This window comes from Oreochromis niloticus, linkage group LG7 (genome assembly GCF_001858045.2).
Source record: "Oreochromis niloticus isolate F11D_XX linkage group LG7, O_niloticus_UMD_NMBU, whole genome shotgun sequence".
Lineage (NCBI taxonomy): Eukaryota > Metazoa > Chordata > Actinopteri > Cichliformes > Cichlidae > Oreochromis > Oreochromis niloticus.
The window spans coordinates 23,773,666-23,780,991 of record NC_031972.2 but is presented as its reverse complement, the minus strand read 5'-3'; the positions used below and the strand labels follow the sequence as shown (position 1 = coordinate 23,780,991).

Below are 7,326 nucleotides of genomic sequence, written 5' to 3'. Positions count from 1 at the left end.
GTGAATGGTGTGTTAAAACCAAAAATGTGCTTCCACAAAGAATTTGTTTAACCTCCTAGGACCTGGTGTCCACATATGTGGACATCATATTTTGGATTGTCTCGACCACTATACTAAATTTTGCTCTACAAGGGCCTGATATCCACTTATGAGAACATTATACTGCCACCGTTTTATCGAAATTTAAAACAAATGTCCTCATATGTGGATCTCACTTTTGTCAAAAACAAAAATCTGGTAATTCTTTGTTTTTACATTCATCAGGTCTCAATCAGCCCAAATACCAAAGAGAAATTAAAAATGCATGCCATGAAAGAGTTCGGGTCTTAGGAGGTTAAGGGTGTACATATTTATTTACCAACCAGGTAAAGGATTTCAGTTTTCAGTTGAGTGAAGTTACAGGTCACGATAAAGGTGGAAAAAGTTCTGAACTTACTGATCTTGTTCTCACTTTTTATGCACACACACAAAAACAGACACTTTCTTTAGCCACTGTACACGAGGGCTCCACTAGATGGCGCTATTGCACTTCTCATGCAGGCTCACAGTGAGAGCTGTGGACTTGGTCTGCTACTCAATCCATGAAATTTGATTTACTTGTGTGGCTAATCTGGATTTCAAAAAAAGAAAACGTGAACAAAAGCCAAACAAGCAATATTTGCTGTGATTCTCTCATTGGGAAGGATTTTATAGCTTCCTTTCTTCTGTCTTATCTTCAAAGTGATTTATCCCCTAAGAAACCCCGATGTTTGCCAAAAACGTGCAGAAAGTGAATCAGTTAAAGTCATTGATCAAACCGTTGTCACTGTAAATGTAATAGTCCTGTACTGAACTTCATTTAACAAGGAAAACAGCACATAAAATATCAAAACAGTGGCCAAAAGAGCACATAAATATTACAGTACAGTAACTATTAGACATCTGGTTTTATGCCTTTTTGTTCTAATTGAAAAAAACTTTCTTTGAAATCAAGGTAAAACTATTGATAAGTGATCACTCGCCAGTAATAGTAAAGATCCACTGCTTCATCCAGTTGTCCCAGAAAATTCTCATCACCCGTTCAAAAAAGCCAAACCTTTCCCTGAAACCCAACTCAGCCGCTCTATGCTCCACATCACAACCTCCCTCCACACAACAGACCCACAAACCGCACACACTCAAAACGAGAGTTAACCCCCATCAAAAAGTACGATCTCCTTCATGTGTGCCCCCCTCCCGCACTTCCTCCCTCAGTGTCAACCTCTCAGACCAACAAAGCTTCATCATTTGGTAATTAATATTCTAGGAAAGAGGGGAGCATCAGGAAACAATTATTCAATAATGTATGAATGTAAATGCACACTCCCTCCACACAAAAACACACACATATGCACAAGGGCATATACATCACTGTGATCGAGTCTTCCTCTATTCCAAGATCAGATTACCTTCATACATTTAATACAACTGGAGTGAAAGCAATGAATGTGCTGGCTTGCACACAAACGCTCAGAGATTCAGCTGTGATGGGTGTTCTCGTGCAAAAATCCAGCGCGGAGCACCACGGTTTTAGAAGCTCTCGCAAGCTGATCGGCTTTGTTTGCGAACGTGCATCTTCGTTTATCACAGTAAAGCAGGTCAGTGTACTCAGCACGGTGCGTTCATTCAGACTGTGTACTTTAAATATCAATGCAAACACTGTGAGGAGGTTATAGAATTAAAATCTCATTAAAAGTTTCTCGTGACAATATATTACATGCATGCAGCTCATGAAAGGAATTGATATGAAACACCCCCACGACAGCTCATAGCAGCAAATTATGGGAACGCACAATACACTACTACAGCTTATGCAAGGTTCTGGACAGCAGGGAAGACCAAAGAGCAGATACAAAAAATGGATTGAAAACAAATAATTTAGAAATAGTCTTGAAGTGGTTTGATGTTGCATTTTGTCACACAATCAAATCTCTTTTAAATAGTAGATTCAGTAAAAGATGAGTTTGGAGAACAGTGAAAGGGGTCAACCAGGACACCAGAGCTCAAGTATCAAATTTCTTGGCAGCTAAATGGATGGAGAGGTGGCACTGTGGGTTCAGTCTCATTGCAAATAGGTCACAGGTTTGATCGAGACCTCAGATTTTAAGCCCCGGACGGTTAACCGACACGTACAAGGTCACTTGAGGGATTATTTTTTGCTTCGATTACAGTAGTGGACAGTGACAGGCCTGATGGAGCGAGGTGTGAGTGCTGCTCTCTGATGTGCCGAAAAGCTTTAAAAAGACAAAAAGAAAAGAAAGAAATGAAGATGCCACTGGGGTTGTTGAGGTCCATTCTGAATCCTCACTGGAGTCTGGTCACACAACTCCAGTTAATATCCACACTCTCTGTGCTGGCACTGACCCAGTCTGTTTGGTAATTGGGATCAGATGAGTGGCAGCAAAAGCGAAGCGTCCTGGGTTCCTCCAGGACCCGCGGTAACCTGGAAGCATTTATTTTATGGAAAAGATGTTTAGTTAAAGTGCAGCGCAGCAGCCTACAGCCCGGCCCCTCTAATGACCCTCCAGCTCTCTTGCCCAGGCCTGGAGACAGAGCCCTGTGATGGATATGACTGGTGAAACAGGCGCGCACACACACACACACACGCACACATATGCTTCCAACACTGCGCTATGTGATGGATATGACTGGTGAAAGCTCTGAACACTGCTTCCTGAGTCCTTCACTTCCTTCCTCGCAGGCCTCGGTCAGCCAAGCTGAGCCAGGTTTCACTAGACTAGGGCTGGATTGAGTTGCAGATTAACAGGCTTCCTGTCCAGTCCGTTGGCTGCGTTCATCTGCTTTCCTACCGGTCACTTTTATTGATGACCGAGCAGTGACGTTATTGAGGATGAATGGGTCTCTTCAGGATGGATGAAATGCTGGAGACTGGCCGGGAGTGTGGAGAAAACAGTGTTACCAGCATCTGTTACACTTACACTTTTCCTTTTATCAGCTATTGTCCCTTATCATGAGGATTTACAGAGTACAAACTGGGTTACATTTAGGTAATCAGTAAAATACAGACTAAAATATGTTTTGCAGTTCATTGCAACAGGATTTTTTACTTCTTAAAAATGTCTTAAAACTGCTGAAAAAAATGACAAAATGTAACTTAATGGTCTTAATGACAGATGAGCTACTAAAATAGAGCCTTTTCCAAAGGGATATTTTACCTGCTGTGGATGTAGTACAATATGTTGTTGTACCACAGCTGGCTCTATTAATCTTTAGATTTGAAAATGGAAGAAAAAAAAAAGAGGAAAAAATTATTTATTATAACAGCATTGCTCAAAAAGACGTTTTTTTTCATGCTTTCTATTAAATAAACTGACATATCTAGAAACCAAGTCCATTGCCATTCCCTCCACCATCTCATCACTCCAAGCCTCCAGCACCACCCACCCCACACCTCTCATCCTCTCTCCTTCCCTCTCCCTCTCTCCTGCTGGCAGCCGTTGATTACTCTTGTCTCCTGGGGGAAGGCTTAAACTCCTCAGAGATAGTAATATCGAGGGCACTACTGGCTAGTCACTTCAGATCAGGGCGGGGGGAGGAAATGGCGACGGACATAAAGCTAAATATATAATTCCTCCCATGCCGGTAATCACGATGTCCAGACGATTTGAAATGACAGTTTAACCACTTTAGACTGAGGCACGCTTTGTTCAGATTTGAGAACCGGGAGGTGTGTGTGCGCGCGCAAGTGTGTGTGTGCTGGAACGTCTGGTTGGTCCCTGTGATGGTTGGGGAGCCTCCTCGTGGGTGTAGTAGCTATCCAAAGAGGCCCCGTGTGGTCCTCTCTAAACGCACCGAGGGGGTGGGGCGGCGGCCGTTCCATTGAGTTAAAATGGCTCGCAGACCAGACAGGAGCAATTCTGTGAATGACTGACGTGCCAACAGCTCCGGAAGGAAACACTCTCAATACCCAGTATTGGTTTACGTGATTATTAGGATATCCAGCTTCCTCCTAAAATGGTCGATCATTTCCCTGTTAGAGGCAGCAAGAGCGCCCACCTGGATTAAGCCTGAACGGGGTCCACATGCCACCAGGCGCAACCAGGCCTCACGCCACGCAGCCCACCAATTACACACATAAATATTAATAGGCTAATCTGCGCGGATTCTTTTCCTCAGAGCCTGTTAGTACATCCCTGAAAGGGTCAGAGACACTCTAATTCATTTAAATTTTAAGTTCAATTTGCATATGCAGAGATTTTTTTTTCTTCCAAACAGGCTCTCGTTTCCCCCATCATCACATCGCAAGAGGAGCCTGCATTTTGTATTCATGCTCTGATTGGATCCTTGATGAGATCTTCAGGGTGGCTTCTCACACTCTGGTGCTCTTCACACTCCAGAGGAGATGAGAAGAGAGAGAGAGGAGAAGGAGGAGATGAGAGGTGTGTATGTGGGATCAATCCAATTCTGACTACGTTGAAGTGGTCCGCTCCGTCATCGCCCAACTCCACGTCCTCCTCGTCGGTTTCAGCTGCAGCAGGAGCGCCGCGGCTCGGGCTGTAATCAGAGGCGGCACAGAAGGAAGAGAGCAGGCAGAGAGCCTCCATAGACTCCTGCTCCTTTTTCGAGACATACACGGGCTACACAACACAACAGAATTCATATTACGCTATTGTCACAAGATTCCCTCAACGTGTATGAATAATGCAGGAGACAAATCTGCATGAAAGGTGAGAGAGAAAGAGCACAAGTGTGAGCGCAGGCGAGTCCACACCAAAGCATTTCACATGCACTTCTCAGTCACGCACGCTGGCTTAGCTTTACTTGCACTATATGTGTTTTAAGTCCATGCCCAAGTGCAGTTTAATGCTTCAGGTCCATTTTCCTGTGATTAAAGTAATTGTGTGTTTGGGCTACGAGTTCTGCCAAATGCGAGTGACCTAAAGCTCAATACTGGGCCTGAACACTTCCTGTGTAGACACAGACGGTGGACTGAAGCTGCTGTTCTCGTGCTACGCCAAGAGACTAGAATATATATATTTTTAAAAACAACCTGAAAGTTTTCCCTGCTAATAAACACTTTGACTACTAAAATGCACTTTTAGTTTAATTTGACGCCATTTTGAAATGCCTTTGGGCACGTCGTTAATTTGAAGCATTGTCTACATAAACATTGATTTCATTGGTCACACAGATGCTTGATGTCCAGTCAAATGTCACAAAAATGCTCAAAAACTTCAAGCATTTTGAGACTCTAGATAAGTTTAGTTACAAAAACAAACAGTTTTTCCTCTTGCTAATGAAAGTGTTTAGGTTTTTTTGAATGTCGTGACTCAATCTTATATAATGTCTGTGTAAATGCATGAAACTGTTAGTTAAACATAGTGAATAACTATTAAAATACAGAAGCTAGCTAACATTAGCATAATCACAACTTTTTTTAAAGTATTACTAGCAGCTAAACTTTTAGCTAACAATATATTAAAACTAATTCAGTAAATATAGTGAATACCTGCTGAAATACACAGACGCTGGCTAAGATTATATCTAAAATTATTAATATTATTTTTTTTAAGCAACTAAAATAGCAAGAAAAGAAACATCACTAAAATTGTTAGTCTGCAGTACAAACCTTTCAACCTTTTTACAACTTTCATTCTTTACACAGGAATTCATGAAAGCTAGATTCCAAAAAAATAATAATTTTGCCATCTGTAAGTCAAAAACTCAACTTACATACCAACTAAAACTTAGATTGAAATATCAAAAATTTAACTTTGCGTGGCAAAGTTTTTTTTTGTTTTTTTGTAAATGCAGAAACAATGCTTCCATTGGTTAAAGCAGTAAGCTAATACTCATGGACAGCAGAGACATTTAACAAACAGCACTTGAGAGACTTACAGTAGTATAGATCCGATTATCAGTTTGAATATGAGCGGCCTGTTTTTAGTCCATCAACAGGGCTGTGAGGGTGCAAGAGTTGCAAATAGCTTAGCACCTACAGGCTAACTGTATGTTAGCAAACCTCACGCTTTCTATTATCTGTCATAAAGGCTGTTCATGGATTTTAACTCCTCTGCTGCAGAAATTATTCTTATTTCAGTTGGTTTTGGTCGTTGTTCTTGAAAACCTGTTTTTAATAGTAGACATTTTTAAAAAATGATTTATTTCGGTAAAATGACATTTTTATAAAGGGCGTTGTGAGTAAAAGCAGTGATTTTTGGGTGTGTGTCTGGTTATCTTCGGCACACCAGCCTGGGATAAAAGCCTCGGCTATCAAATCAAACGTTTACTGAACTAATTTAGACTTGTATATTTTTGTGAGGAATCGCCAAAGGACACACCAAAGACACAAAGACAAACCTCCGCCGCTCTCTCGCTCGCACACGAGCGCAGTCTCAAGCACATGCACGCACGTCAAAAGGCGGTGCTAGTAGTGGTAGTAAACATTTGAAAGGAACAGGGGTAATTCACTTGATAAATGTCAACCAAAATGAAGCTATCAGCTGAAAGCAATTTCCTTGTGCTTGCCTGTGTTCTGCGCCAGGGACTTGGGAGATTTTCACCCCTCCATCGATCATGAAGCCTCTGTTTTAGGCCAAGGTACACAATACCCTCAAATTGCTGACATATGGACCTAGAATCACCACAAAAACCTGCCATTTCCACCCCACCCCTCCTCTGTCCCAACCCAGCCACTCCTCTGCTAAACTCTTGTTTATCCAGTGACTCTGGACTGTTTAGGCCATTAAAGAAAAGCCATCGAAGGAGACAGAGCAAATATAATAACATAAAAAAGTCACAACCTCTAACCAGAAACACAGCGTGGCTACCAAAAATGGTTTGTTACCGTTTCTCAATTCATTTTTAATAAGTCTGAAGGCACTCTGATTAAAATGTAACTAGCTGATGCAAAATTGGAGCTCTGTGGTCTCCAATCAACTGTGTAGCTGTAGGACCAAGTGTGTGGGCAAACTTAAAATAAAACCTGTCTGACTTGTGGGCCGCCTGTGACCAGTAGCGGAAGAAGCAAAACAAATCGTGATAAAGATGATGACACCGACCACATAATGGCACGGAAAGCCTGTAGCTGGTGTAAACAGCACATACATGAAAGCAGGGTTTGTGTGTGTGAGTGAGTGTCGCTGGGTTTCTCATTCAAACATATGCTGGTTTCAACAGCTATTGCGCTACAGTTCCCGAGTGCAGCTATTTCAAGGCAAAGGCCAAGTGCACAACATTAAAAGCCTTCTCCTAATGGACAATTGTGGTGCCAGGGCCTAGGGGTCTGTGCACAGGAAAAGTCCATTATCACTCTAACTAATGGAGGAGGGAGCGACTTCAAACATA

At 42.1% G+C, this 7,326-nt stretch overlaps 1 long non-coding RNA gene across 2 annotated transcripts; it reads right to left on the bottom strand.

Moving 5' to 3' along the window:
* Nucleotides 1–317: 317 nt before the first annotated feature.
* LOC109203029 (uncharacterized) lies at nt 318–6,173 on the bottom strand. 2 transcript variants are annotated; one of them, XR_003220784.1, is made up of 4 exons: nt 5,878–6,173; nt 3,354–4,533; nt 3,195–3,246; nt 318–2,907 (listed from the first exon to the last, which is right to left on the bottom strand). It is a non-coding gene; the product is annotated as an uncharacterized LOC109203029 (long non-coding RNA). The 2 variants fall into 2 exon arrangements; XR_002062997.2 differs by having other exon boundaries at nt 3,195–4,533.
* Between the last annotated feature and the right edge of the window lie 1,153 nt (nt 6,174–7,326).